The following is a 15,739-nucleotide window of genomic DNA, read 5'->3' on the forward strand; positions in this document are numbered from 1 at the left end:
ACTAAGGAAATATTCCTCTTGTGTTCATTGCCATCCTCATGGGATACCTTCCGTATAACTATCAATAACTCTACACCTTGTGGATTATTGAAGTTTGATGATGTTGTGGGTAGCTTGTTGGCCAAGGAGATTAGATGGAAGTCTATGGATGGCAACAAGAAGAATGCAACCTTAAACGTGCAAAGGGATAGATCACAATTCAAGGGGAAGTCCCAAGAAAGAGGGAAGTCTCATAGCAAATCCAATGGATGGAGCATTGAGTGTTACCATTGTGGCAAGAAGGGCCACATGAAAAAGGATTGCTACAAGCTGAAAAGAGAGCAAAAGGATAAGAAAAAGAATGTAAATTGGGGTGCAAGTAAGAAGGAAGAGAGTACAAGGGAGGACAAAGGAAAAATGAAGATCGAGGAGATCAATGCAGTCCTGATAATAGTAACAATGACATTCTCATCATGTCTAGTCTACTTGCAAACTTGCTTACCAGTTCAGATGATGCATATTCCCAAGATTGGATTTTGGATTCTAGCGCTTCATTCCATGTTACTCCCCATAGGGAATGGTTCTCCACTTATGATAGTGGAAAGACAGGTTGTGTGCATCTTGGAAATAACTATGCATGTGACATAGTGGGAGCAGGTGAAAAAGTTTTCTTTTGCAAATGGGTCTGCATTTGTTTTGAAAAATGTGAGACATGTGCCTAAGCTGACCAAGAGTCTCATTTCAGTAGGTCAGTTACACGATGTTCGTTTTTAGACAACTTTTGGCTTTGAGAGTTGGAAATTTTAGAAGGGCTCTATGGTTTTGGCTAGGGGTGCTAAGTGTGGGACTTTGTATCCCTTACATGTATCAGGGGTGTCTGATCATGTTGTTGCAATAACCGAGCAGCCAAGTACTTCTTTGTGGCATTACAGGTTGGGGCACATGAGCTAGAATGGAATCAAACTCTTATGCTGTTTGGGTTTTGTACTGCATTTGAGTATTCTGACTTTGAATTTTGTGAGCATTGTCTCTATGGGAAGCAAACTAAATCAACCCATAAAAGAAGGGGGGAAAAGAGCTTGAAAGGCTTGATTTGGTGCATTCAGATGTATGTGGTCCCATGCCGACACAGTCATTAGGCGGGGCTGAATACTATGTGACATTCATTGATGAATGGAACTAGGAAAGTGTGGGCTTATGCTATAGCTCAGAAGAGCGATGTGTTCCAGGTATTTCAAAAATGGTTGGTTTTGGCTAAAAATCAGTCAGGTAGAACACTTAAATGCATACGGATTGATAATGGTGGAGAGTATATCTCTCATGACTTTCAACATTTTTGTGATACATGTGGGATCAAGAGGGAGCTCACATCTTCTCATACTCCAAAGCAGAATCCCATTGCAAAATAGATGAACCACACCATTCAAGAAAGGTTGCAATGTATGCTTTTCAATGCAAGTCTTTCAGGTGGTTTTTGGGCTGAGGAAGTGAAGGCTGCAGTGCATGTGATCAATAGATCAAACTCATGTGACCAAACTCTTACTAGGTGATCAATAAATCACCTAGTAAGAGTTTGGATGGTGGTATTCCTGAAGAGGCATGGAGTGGCAAGAAGCCCTCTTACTCTCGTTTGCGTATATTGGGTGTGAGGCATATGCACGTGCCAAAATAGCTTCAAAAGAAGCTAGATCCTAAGTCTAGGAAATGTATTTTTCTAGGTTATGGTGAAATTGGAGGGATGGGCTATCATCTCTGGGATCTAGAAGCAAAGAAGATCATACGAAGCCAATATGTGGTCTTCAATGAGAAGAAGATACATAACACACCTATGAGGGACGTGGAAATGAGGAGAATCACTTTCCAAGATGTGAATCCACCCGAATATGTTGATAGACAACAAGTTGTCCATGCACCAAATGTGCAGGAAATGGTGCCACCAGGTACTCCCACAGCAAGGGTAGATGATGGATCATCTATTAGTGGAAATGATGAGATAAATGTGGCTAATACGTAGGCAGGATAGCAAGCTGAAATGCCCTTGAGAAGAACATCTAGAATGTTTAAACCGCCTGAGAGATTTATTCCAGGGGCAGCAAACTATGTGATGCTTACTGATTGTGGGGAGCGTTCTTGCTAAAGAGAGGCTATTATGTGTGAGGATCGGCGCAAATGGGAGTATGCTATGCAATCAGAGATGAATTCACTCATGAAAAATGAGACTTGGGACTTGGTCTCTTTGCCACATGGAAAGAAAGCATTGCCATGTAAATGGGTCTACAAGATGAAGGTAATAGGTGATGATGTACCTAAGTACAAGGCCCGTTTGGTTGCTAAAGGGTTCAAGCAAGAGAAGGGTGTGGAATTTGATGAGATATTCTCTCTAGTTGTCAAGATGACCATACTTAGATGCATACTTAGACTTGTGGCAGTAGAGGATATGGAGCTTATGTAGATGGATGTCAAGACATCTTTCTTATATGGGGATTTGCATGAGGAAATTTACATGGTACAGCTGGAAGGCTTTGAAGAAAAGGGCAAAGAGCATTTGGTTTGCAAGCTAAAAAAGATTCTTTCTGGCCTTCACCAAGCTGGACCTAGAGAATGGTATCAAAAGTTTGACGCTTTCATTTAGTCCCAAGGTTTCATAAGAAGTGAGATTGATCACTGCCTCTACACTAAAAGGGCCAAGGATAATAGCCTGATACTCCTGGCACTTTATGTGGATGATATGCTATTGGCTCTAGCAAGAACAATTATGAGCTAGATGCATTGAAGGCCAAGTTGCATGAGGCCTTTGACAAGAAAGATTTGGGACCTACACGTCATATTATGCGCATCATGCATGATCGGAGTGGGAAACTTCTTTGGCTTTCATAGAAGGAGTATGTTACAAAAGTGTTGTAGCATGTCAATATGGAGGGAAGAAAGGCAATTTGTACTCCATTGCCTTCATATGTGAAATTGAGTCATGCAGATAGTCCTAAATCAGATGAGGAGAGGGCCATGATGGCCAAGGTTCCTTATGCATTAGCGGTTGGGAGTCTTATGTATGCTATGATAGCTACTAGACCAAGCATTACATTTGCAGTGGGAGTTGTTACCCGGTATATGGCTAATCCAAGAAAGAGGCATTGGGATGCAGTTAAGTCCATCATGAGGTACATGAAGGGTACCAAGGAGATGTGTATCTGCTTTGGCAAAGGAGAGATGCATGTACTTGGGTACACAAATTCAGACTATGCAAGGCATGTGGATAACAGAAGATCCACTTCAGGTTATGTGTCCACCTTTGGAGGTGGTGCACTGTCGTGGATGTCTCACACATAGAGGTGCATTGCTTTGTCTACCATAGAGGCCGAGTATGTTTTGTAGCCAAAGAGGGTTGAAGGAAAGCTATATGGCTTGATTGGGCAGTGGGAGATTTGGGGATTCATACAGGTGTACCGACATTGCATAGTGATTCCATGAGTGCTATTCAGCTAGCATGGAATCCGGTCTTTCATGCAAAGACCAAACGCATTGAGGTCAGGTACCATTTCATCAGGGAGGCACTTGAGGACAAGCGCATAGATCCTATCAAGGTTCATGCAGATGATAACCCCACAAAGATGCTGAATGACAAAGAGTCTACCTAATCAGTGATTTGAGTATTATCGTGTATTGATGGGCATTGGCTAGTATGTCCATTGGTTGTTCTCCCTTAAAGGCACGTTGGCCTTTAAGTGGGAGGTTGTGGGGGTCAAAGGCCACTGTACCTTAACTCCGGTGATGTACAATACTCAAGCACGCACATATATGGATGACATAGAAGATTAGGGTGTTCTGTACCCACCAAAAACTTGTGTAGCTCTCACTTCTAGCTCTCCCTTTCTCTCACCTTCTTCCATTCCGCCTTCATTGTTGAGATCTCTCAAGATGGATAGGATGATATTTGCAATGAAGCAAATGCTAAAGCCATAAAAGATTAAAGAAGCAGTGATATATGTTCCAAACATCAAGCATACCAACAACACCAACCTTATCTACAAAAATAACAAACCACTCGAGAGTGCAAAGAACCACTGAAAGGAAGCACAAGTTCCATCGCCAAGCTTACGGGATAGAAATCAGCCCAAAGGAAATCAATGTCAACAAAAGACCCCCATAAATTGTGGCAAAGGAGTTTTTTATAAAAGCATTGTGCCTTAAGGACAAGGGTGGATCAGGCAAAACAATAGCAAGAAGTATGGTATCCTCAATTAGCTCTACAATTCACATCCACCCAAGAATAACGAGAGTGATACTCTAAGCCTACATGGTCTACGCATGCTATAGTGTACATTAAATTATGCTTTTCGGCAAAAAATGACAGAGTTCTAATCGTAGACATGGTACTTAACCGTATAGAACTCATGGCTTGGAGCCTTTATAAATTGCATGAAATTCAAAACCCTTCTCTACACATCAAGGATTCTAAGACATTTGATCATTTCCCCTAATAATGAGGATTTGTGATACCTCTCTCTCTCTCTCTCTCTCTCTCTCTCTCTCTCTCTCTCTCTCTCTCTCTCTCTCTCTCTCTGTAGTCCCTCTCATTGCATCTACTCTGTGTGTGTGTGCGTGTGTGTGTGTGTGCACGCGCATGTGTGTGTGTAGTCCCTCTCATTACATCTACTCTCTCTCTCTCTCCCTCCCCCCCGCCCCCCCCGCTCTCTCTCTCTCTCTCTCTCTCTCTCTCTCTCCCTCTCTCTCTCTCCCTCCCCCCCCCTCTCTCTCTCTCTCTCTCTCTCTCTCTCTCACACACACACACACACACACACACACACATGCATGCACGCACGTATGCACATGCACTCTCTCTCTCTCTCTCTCTCTCTCTCAAGTTGGACACATTCTTTTTTGTGTTTGTGATTGGAAAGCATGCCAAAATGTATGATTGATTCTCTTTCTCCATTTGTACTATGGATTAAGTAAGTAGTCCTATATTAAGGTTAATTATTCATTTTCCATTTATTAGCTCGGGATTGTAGCCCCTGAGTCCAATATTTTTGTGCAAAATAAGATTTTCCATTGAACAGTTGTGTGTAGGATGGATCATTTGACTTCAAATGCAGTGGAATTTGAAGTTGTTCATAATGATGTCACCCCTTTAGCCTGAACCTCTAACACAACTCTTCAAAGTTAAGGCAAATCATGTCCATATTGACCAAAATATTCAAAATGGAACATGTATTGATTAAAATTGTGCGACATTTCAAAGACGTGACAAGAAGCCATGGCTTGAGTGCAAAGGTATACATTTTGACTAGGATTATACAACATCCAAACATGAAATGCATTGTGAACAAAAAGATAATATCCAAAGGAGCCAATATCAATGGCTATTGTGGGATAACTTGACAAAATCATTGGGTATTGTCAAAGGACTGCAAATGGTGACAAAATAGCTCAAAAAAGAGTAACGATCCACATGATTGCCAATAAAGCAATGAACAAAACAATTTAGTGATACCAAAGTAGCTAAAGCCCTTGGTATTCAACCACAAAACTTTAAGCTACATTGTGTCAACATAGAAGGAGTAAATTTCAAATGGGCTAATAGAGGTAGAAGGCATACAAGATTGCCTGAGTTTTGAGGTTGTTAAATGTAATGTCGACTTTTGGAGAGACAACACTAGGGTGTCTCTAAACAAGAAGGATGTTTGCAAGTAGAGGCTTAGCCTAAAAGAGCATGTGGAACATCCCACCCACTACTTAGAGTTTACAAAAATATATCTACCTTCCTTTATGAAGGTACATCATCTGAGTACTAGTGGTATTTAGTACTATTTAGTACTAAATTTGCTATTTAGTAAGGTTTAGTACTATTTAGTACAATTTAGTGCTAAATAGTACTAAATTCTCATAATGTATAGTAAGGTTTAATCCTATTTAGTACTCAAATATCATATGCTAGGTACTACTATCAAATGCTAGGTACCACTATAATGTCCCCTATATTATACAGGTTTGTCTATTTAGTACTAATATTTAGTACTAGTTAATACTATTTACTAATATTACTATTTAATACTATTTGTAAGCGAAGGCTTAGGGTTAGTGCACATGGCACCTTTGGAGCAATGCTGACACTGTATTTATAATTTATCAGAGTGAATCAATGCCCCTGAGCATTAACCGCATCTGACGAGTTGTTGGGAGCTACAAAAATGCCATCTGACTAGCTGGCAAGTGGTAAGTTTTCATTGGCTAGGACAGAGCATTGAAAGCAATTCAATGCTTTTCAACCAAGTGTCAACCAAAAGCATGACACGAGTGCAAGAGGATGCAGTCAACATGGTATTCTTGGGAGCAGATGGGAGCTCCAAGCCAGTGAAGATTAGTACCCTCCTAGAGGAGGACTTGTGGAGAGAGTCGGTGGCACTGTTGAAAGAATTTGTGGATGTTTTCACTTGGGATTATTATTACATGCGGGGGCTTGACTGGAAGTTTTGCTCTAGTATCATGTGAATCGAAAGAAGGATGCCACACCAACTAAAATGCAATGGTACCACATGAATCCGCATGTCGCAAAGTAGGTGAAGACTGAATTAGAGTAGCTACTGTAGGTAGAATTCATTGCACCCATGGAAAACTCATAGTCGATTTCTCCAATAGTGATCATATTGCGATCGACCCTGACAAAATTGTAGTGATCATGTAGGCACATGCACCCACCAATCCAAAAGAGTGCTTGCACTTTCTAGGGTAGATCCATTGGCATGGCAAACACCTGCAATTTTTGGCACACATGGCCATACCACTGAATGCACTAACTCATGTTGAGCCCAAAGCCGTTGTTTGGTCCACAAATTGTGAGCAGATTCAACTTTTTCGATCACCCATCTTGATCCCTCCAAACTGGGAAAAGACATATCATGTGTTTGTAGATGCCTCGGACCATGCAATAGGTAGCATGCTGATGCAATAAGCTGAGGTCGGATGAGTTGGCCAATGTATTATGCAAGCAAAAGGCTATCCACAATGGAGTGGAACTACTTTGTTGATGGAAGAGAAGGCTTGGGGATGGTCTTTTTCATAAAGAAGTTCCAACACTAACTTTTGGGTCAATGATTAGTGTTCCACGTCAACCACTCCACACTGCTATATCTAGTGAAGCAGCAGAATTTGACAGGTTGTCTGGCATGCTAGGTGCTACTCCAAGAATATGATTTTGAGGATGTTCATCAACCAAGGTCACAGCATACGATGGCAAATTACCTATCTCACCTAGAACCGAGGGAGCCCACAACCAGTATCAAGGATGAATTCTTGGATGGTAGCAGTAGCAGCGAAGGCTACTACAGAGGAGGTGAGTCAAGGAACCCCATGGTCTTGGTACAATGAAATGCTCTACTTCATGACATCCGAGCAGATGCCAAAGTACTTAACCATAGACCAACAAAAGCAATTGGAGTTGAGAAGCCGTGGGTTTGAAGTGGCGGTTGGACAACTTTACCTCATGGGTAGAAGCATGGACACTGTGGGATAACACTACACACTCCACAGCCAAGTGCTTGTACAAGGTTGCCTTTTGTTAGTTTGGATGCCTGATCAAGCTAGTCAATGATTGGGGAAAGCATATTATAGCTCAGGTGGTGAAAGAGATGATGACGTTCTATATGGTAATCCATAAAAAGCCTCTTCTATTTACTTGCAAGCGAATGGCCAGGCGGAATCCTCCAATAAATAGTTCAAGCGGATCACCCTATTACACCCATGGAGTATGTGGTGCCAAGCCTCTACATTGCAGTTGAAGATAGGCTACTTCTGCAAGAGTCGATGGAGTTCCAACTAGACGTGCTAGAGGATCTGATGGAGAGTTATTACTTGACATAGGTCATTTAGGAATGAAGAAAGAGGAGAGTGGACTTGGCCTCCAAGAAGAAGTTTCTTAAGAAGGGGCAATTGGTGCTACTCTTCAACAACTACCTGGGACGGATGTCGAGGAAGCTGAAGATGTGGTGGTTTGGCCTTTTTTGTGGATCTTTGAATACTACAACTCAACCTCCTTCTATCTGGAAGATCTACAAGGTTGGGTGCTACCCCTTCCGATGAATGGGTTCCGGTTGCAAAGATATCATCATGAAGGTTGCCTTGAATGCCCATCTCCATGACATGTGAGGTACTTATTCCCTAGATTGGAGGAGGATTGGAGTGGGAGTAGATAATCCAATGGTGGGATCTTGTAGTCCTTGTTATGATGGCCACTTAGCTGCTAGTGAGATCTCGAGTTTAGCATCAACCACCATCATGCAGACCATGACCATTGCTCCTTGGCAATGCTACATCTTTTTACCCATTGTTCACTCACAATGCCTCACTCATGTGCTCTTCCATCCACTCCCTCGTGCCCTCAACTTTATGTCCACTTCTCCATTATCTTTTCCCTCACGTCTTCTGCCTGCCACTTCCTTAGATCTCAACCCTATGGGTATGGCACCGATCCAGCTCAACATAGTGACACCACTATGCTCCATCATTGATGAGATTATTGATCGATAGTTGAGCCAGTTGCATCTCCAAAGCTTTTCTAGCATTGAGTGGTCTCGCATCATTGTCCACCCAGAGACCGTCCAACTATGCAGACAATTTTTTAAAGGGGGATAGGGTGCAAATTCTGGATGGGCTATGTACGTTCACAATCAAGATGATCTATGTGAGCGATTGTTTTTTCCCATGTACAAAGAGTCAGAGAACTAGGATCACCAACGTTGTCCTTACAAAAGAAGGCATACATAATATCCATGCACACGTGAGGGGTGTTAGCCCTTGCAGAGTCTCAACAAGTGGTGTGGGCATTTGTTTTGAAGGACAAACTCCAAGCAGAGGCTTCATAGGTGGAAAAAGTAGAAAGGAGAGCATGACTAAGGTTGGTCAGGTGCTCAATCTTCTATTCCCTATCAGAGGGGGCATGGAGATTCCCTTGGTGTAGTGATCACAAAGTTGGTACTAGACGTCCCACGGATTGTGTTACAAATAGAGATTAGGAAGAGGAAGAGAAACCACAAGGGCGATAGCTAATTGTAGCCATAGATGCTAGGTTTGAGTGCCCCCCATCCATAGTAGTCTTGGTAGCCTGGCACCTCCCTTACCCCTACCTGGTTCAACACAGACAGTGTAGGAGGTAGTCACCAATCCATAGATGATCTCACTCAGAGTGCAGCATTGGTGGCCAGCATTGCGGAGTTGCCGCAGATTGCAGGAGTCACAAGTGCACTTGCAGTGACCAGTGCGGCAGTACTTCTGTTGTTCCCTCCAAATTTGGATCTATTTTTGGGAGGTGCATCAGGTTTTGGGGACTCTCTCTGACAATGGTGAGAGAGAATTTTGCAAAGCATTGGCATCTCATACATAGCGATTTTCGCATCAGTAGTAGGAATCTTGGGTGTGTCCACACAATTGGTTTGTTCACTGCTACTGCTACTCGTCACACTGGCTCTATTTGTTATAGCCGTGTCCCCACTGATGACATTATCCCCAAGGACCTCGACAATAGTGTCACCGCTGGTCTAGTCGAAGGCATGTGGCTGCTACTGGCTGCAATTGTCAAGATAGTGGGCAACACAACAAGCCGATACAGCACAGCTGGTAGAGTTGTAGAGTGAAAATGAAGTGTTGCATGCATAGAACACCATGCTTCAGAGCCAGTTGGCACGGATGCTACAAAACAAGATCATACTTTGCACTCTAGAAGAACAGGTACGCAATTTGGAGTAGGTTGTGGATAATCTCCGCACTCTCCATGAAGAAAGCCTTAAGAGTACATTTGTGTAATTGTACAACAAACAAACGTCAAATGCACTAGCCCATTTCGTATCGACCATCTGTTTGACGTGCTGGCCACTCTACAAGATGAAATGTGGAAAGAGTGGGATGCCCAAATCGTGTGTTGGCAATGGTGGAGGAGGTGGCCTCTAAGTTGCAGGTCTAGGTGTGGATGCTATTATGGAAGGAACGATGGCAAGCTCGGGGTGGTTGCTCAAAAATATGTAAGCATAGCGCATGGGTTCAATTCAATAGAAGGGATTTAAAAGTTCTTCTTTTTAGAAATTTTTTTATTGATAGAAGGGTACCATTTAAAGGGGGTACTCATAGATTGAATAGAGGTATTCATAGATTGAATAGAAAAAGGGTGTGTTTTAATCATGAAAAATTCACAGATAAGGGATTTTAAATAATGCCTTGAATGCATGCAATATAGAGGGCTTACATATAGTGAGCCCCCTTAGATGGCAAGCCACGCTCTGACCACTACCATCACCAGATTGTACCAAGGTATCACTGAAGGTGGTTGACATGGCATAGATAAAGGCAAGGTGGTAGCAGATGAGTTCATGGAATCATGGGAAGGTTGCTACAATGCACTTGCAGAGACAGGAGCCCCTGCTCTCAAGGGTAGGATAGCCCAAATCAATAGGGTCAAAGAGAATATGTAGAGGCTATGCTTCTGGTTGGAGTGCATTGCACATTCTTTTGCACTTCTTTGCTACCTCAACCCCCTTGGTGGAAGGCTACCAATCGATTCTTGGAGGTGCACTATGTTGATCGCCACACTCCCTTCCCCATCTTCCAAATGCCCCTTCTCTTTGGAATTCGAGCGCCCAGTGTCGTTTGCAAGAGCGGCAAGACCTCAACCTACCACTAGGGTTGACAGTTTGTGAGTAGTTGTCACTTGAATAGTGGTCTGAGCCAATATGGGTGGAATGATCGCAGAGTAACCAGATGCAATGGCTGGTAGAGGTGGGAGCGATGCACAGGTAGGAGCAATGATAGCGGAGATAGGATCAGCAATCAGGTGAATGTGGTGCAAATGATGTAGGACCATTGAGCGATACCAGTTGTACTTCTTTATTTCAAAGGCAAAGGCATCGCTGAGAATAAGAAGAAGCCCAAGGGCCGCATTTACAAGCAGATATAGTACAACCGCAGCTTTAAGGAAGCAGTTTGGTGTTGGGATCAGAGAGTGCCAATCCTAATGCGATCATTAAGCGAACGTAATTTCTTATTTGGTTGCGGATCAAGTGAACGTACTTTCTTATTTGGTGGTGGATCAAGTGAATGTACTTAAGTTGTTTCATGGATATTTTGGAATTCTACTTGCACAGGTTCTTTGCCTTGGCATAGCCCGAAAATGTAATGCACTTTGCACCGCACTATCTAACTTCTCATCAGGCTGTAGTAGTCAGTGTGGATCCACACAGTCCACCGTGAGTGCCATGTGTTAAGGCATTAACAATCTACAGGGTTATCACAAAGTTAGCACAGATTCCTAAAGACACAAGTGCCTGCAACCCTTCAATTAGCGATTGCAACCACACATTGTATATCCATGAGACCAAGTGTGTCTTAATCATTCTATTCATATTCATGTATTTGGATTACACAGAGTTGTCTGTTTTCATAGTATTATGTCTTTCTGTGTCTTCCGAGTGCACATGAGTATGTACGCAGTGTATACCATAGCGCCTTTCACTCAGGTCATTACAAAGTGAAAGGCTAAGAACGGCTTAAAACCAATTGTAGCCTCACCATTTCTCCACCGAGCATGAAATGCTAACATTGGTTTTATAACCGATCTTAGCTTTAAAATCGAGCTTAGCATTTAAAGGCTAAGATCATTTTAAAATCGATCTTAGCCTTTCATGCTCGATAGAGAGCAACTATTCTTAGTCTTTCATGCTCCACCAAGCAATGAGGAGCTATGATCGGTTTCAAAACTGAACTTTATCTCTCATACTTGATCAAGCTTGAACACAAGGATAAAATCAATCATCCTTTAACAATCTTGAAATTCTAAGATCAATTTTAAAACTGATACAACCCTCTTATATTGGGTGCACACTCCTCCAAGCATGAAATGCTAAAGTCAGTTTTAAATTTGGTCTTAGCCTCTTGTCCTCCATGGGACATGAAAGTTTAAGAGACTAAGACCGGTTTTTAAACCGATCTTATCCTTTTGCACTCTATCCACCAGCATGAGAGACTCAAATTAGTTCACATATTCCACCTAGCATGAAATGCTAAGATTTTTTTTAAAACCAATTTTGGCATTTCATGCTAGGCGAAGGATGAGAGGCTAAGATCGGTTTTAAACTGATCTTGGATTTCATGCTTAGTGGGGAGGATGAAATTCCAAGATTGGTTTTAAAATCAAACTTATATTTTATTGTTGGTTGAGAGTAGATGGCTAAGAACAGTCAATCTTAGTGTCTCATTCTCCATCAAACATCAAATCCAAGATCTGTTTTAAAATTGATCTTAGTCTCTCATCCTTTGCCTTGCATGAAATGACAAAATTGATTTAAAAAACAATGTTAAAAATTCATGCTAGGTATTGCATTCAAGGATATAGAGGACACGTGCCTCTCTCAATGTTGAGAAGATTAAGAGTTGCATTCTTAGGGTGCAGTAGTTAGCACTACTGGTCTCCGCATTGAGCAATCCTTATAGAGGTGGTCAACTCCACACCCAGTGCACAATGGTGCTTGTGTGTTTGAAAGGATCGCGTGGCTAGTGTGCTAGATAGGGATAGTCTTTTATGAAATGAGGTCATTAACATTTAAAGCATGAGACCGACAGATTCACGACTCCATTATATGGACACTCAGTAGTCTTATGAGTACCTTGACACATATAGCATTGAATTAGTGGTCTCCTTGTCAAAGTGTTCATATCTCTCGCATTTGAGAGATAGAATCCATTTGGTAGATGGGGATATATTGGTTTTCCTACATAACATAATGACTTATATAGTTGGACTGACTCATAGTATTATTGGATTGAGTATGGGTATTGCCAATAAGGGCATGATCCAGTTCTTCCCAATGAGTAGGCAGTTGCACCACCAATACTTGATTCATGGGGGTGATTCTTGGTGGTGAGGATTGAGGTCCCAGTACATGTAGGGATAATAGGGGATTTAGAACCCTAATTTTCCCTTAGGTAGTAGAAGTGGATCCTTAGATAGCTAATTGTCCCTAGCTTGATGGATTTGGCAGTGCGGGTAAAGTAAGAGGTGGTTGTTGCTGGTACTTTAGCTGGGGAATGACCTTAGGATTATGACACTATGATGTATTTTGGCTCCCCCATCCACACAGTGCACACAGCAAAGTGTGGGCCTTTGCTCCAAGGTGAGGATACTCGTTGCTAGGATGATTCCTAATATAGAGCCCACACCATATGTAGTCACACCTTGGGAATAGGCGGGAATTACTAGGTTCTTCCTTGGATGTTCCTCCCTCCAATTGTTGGCTTAACTGATTTAACAAATTAGTAGTTAGTTCCTCCATATTCACACCCTTGGTGGCTTGGGTTGTCTTCTTGACTTCACTTGCAGTAGTGGCCTTCAAGGTCTTGGATACTTCTGAGGAGGCAAATGTGGTCTTCCCTCCTTGGGCCTTTTCTTCATGTTGTGATCTAATCACATAGCAGTCCTGCTGCACACTCAAATGAAGTGGGATTCAAGGCAAAAAGATGGTCATGAAGCCTTGAATCCCATAGTCCAATGAGAAAGTTGGCAGTAACTATGCATAGCTCATCCTCTCATGAGGCTCACAGAGTGGGATTTCAAGTGTTTGATTCTAGCAATATAATCCCAAAGAGACTCAATCTCTTTTTGCTTGACCTCATAGAGCTGTTTGATTGGGCTCCACTTGGGTCTATTGGGGGGAACCCCACTATGAAGGAAATATGCAGCATATCCCAATTAAGTGTCTCCTCTCAATTTAATGCTTTAAACCATTGTCCAACTTTGCCATCAAGGCTTAATCCAAATGAATTAACCTTTTCTAGATCCCCAATATCACCAAATGTCTTATAGTTCTGTTCAAAACACTCAACATGGGAGACTAGGTCTCCTTCCTCTACAAACCTGGTGATTAACTTGGAGATTGTGATGGGTTTACTTCTAGAAGCATTTTGGTCTCTCCCCATAAGTATTGGACCTATGGCCCCTTTCCTAGTGCTTGCACTAGGATCCTCATTGCCTTATCAGTAAGCACCATTTTTTGTGTAGGCAAAACTTGAGGATATGGTGGCCTTGCTCTGTATATTGGTGGTCTCGATGGAGGGTCCCATGTATTTAGTGGTGGCTGTACAAATGTAGTATTTAAGTATCCTGACCCACTGGGTATTTGCATTGTGACTTGGGGGTGGCTGGGCCTAACAGGCTAGGCTAGAGGTCTTCTAGAGAGTGGCATGCTCACCCCAGGTATAGGCATATTAAGGGTCAGTTGTTGTTGTATATGTCATACCTAGGCTTATTCTGCCAAGTAGGAAATGACTTTGGATTCTAGGGGGTCTTATTTGTGGATCTTCTAGATTACACCTTTGTCCACTATGTTTTGGCATTTGAAATTCGTAAGGGACTCTAGGGACAAGTCGCCCCTATATGCCTAGCTTTTGTCAAAGGATGGATATGGTGGTAGTTCATTGCTAGTAGATATAGTAGGACTTGCTTTCCTAAAAACTTCTTTTGACATCAAGGTTGAGCTAACACCTAAGGTTCTACTGACACTCTATTTTTCCTTGCAAATGGGTTCAGCATGTCTATTGGTTTAGTTAGTAGTCCAAGCCTACCCATCATGTTGGAGAAGGTTTCCCTTCATTTAGCTACTGTGTAAGGGGTAGGAGAATGGGGATCATTAAAGCTCATGCTTGAAGCCACATGAGGCTCTAACATTAGAGGGTTCTTCCATGTCTCTATCCAGAATCATGGAAGCTTCTGAGTTAGACAAGTCACCTTGTGGTGGCCTGTGTAAGGCATAAGAACTGGATTTTGAGCTTGCTGACCCTAAGGATGTAGAGATGATTGTGTGAGTTGACAAAAGGGTATTTGAGGCACTATCCTTAAGCTTAGGGTTAGCTCCTAGGACTCTTCCTGATCTCAACTGCATGTGTTGGTCAGTACAGTTGAGGCCCCAATTCTAAGTTGATTCACTTTGACACGAGTTCAAGTGGTAGCAACCCCTTGTAAAATGGGGTTATTTCAATGCAATCTGTATGCAAATTTCATCATTTCTTGGAGCTCAAGGTGGTAATTCTTAGGTGCTAAAATTTACATATCTCCAAGGTGCCACGTTAATGCTAACGTAGCGAATTACTAATGCAATGACTTAATAACACCGTAACTTGATGATGCGGCAAGTTCCTTATGCAGTGACTTAATAACGCAACAACTTGATAATGCAATGAGTTGCTAACACAATGATTTCATAATGTAGTGCCTTGTAACGTGGCGAGTTGATAAGACAGTGACTATTAATGCTGCGGGACAATTATAGTAACAGGTCATGTAGCAACGAGTCAGATATAGCAGCAAGTTAATTAATGCAATGGGTTGGAAGTCACTGTAGTAGCCCTAACGCTACGATTTAACTTTTGATTTGACAACTATCAGTTCATTTAATGACACATGGTAGGTAGTCGATGAACTGTCAATTATAGGTGGTGTCATAATTTAATGCAACGGGGTCAGTGCATTATTAATGCAACAACATGAGAACTCGTTGCATTATTAATGCAATGACTTGAACACTCATTGCATTAAGCTTAATGCAGTAAAACAACGGCATGCAATTTTATCGATTGATTTTTGGGGATTTTCTTGATTTTTAGAGTTTCTGTTTAGGTTTGTGGGGTGTGGAGATGAGCCCACATTAGGAAAATTCAGAGCTCATTTTGGGGCCTTGAGAGAAATATCTATAATTTTATTTTATTTTTCTTCAAAAATAAATTATAT

This window comes from Dipteris shenzhenensis, chromosome 29 (assembly GCF_047967505.1).
Source record: "Dipteris shenzhenensis isolate YYH24624 ecotype China chromosome 29, Dip_SZ_1.0, whole genome shotgun sequence".
NCBI lineage: Eukaryota > Viridiplantae > Streptophyta > Polypodiopsida > Gleicheniales > Dipteridaceae > Dipteris > Dipteris shenzhenensis.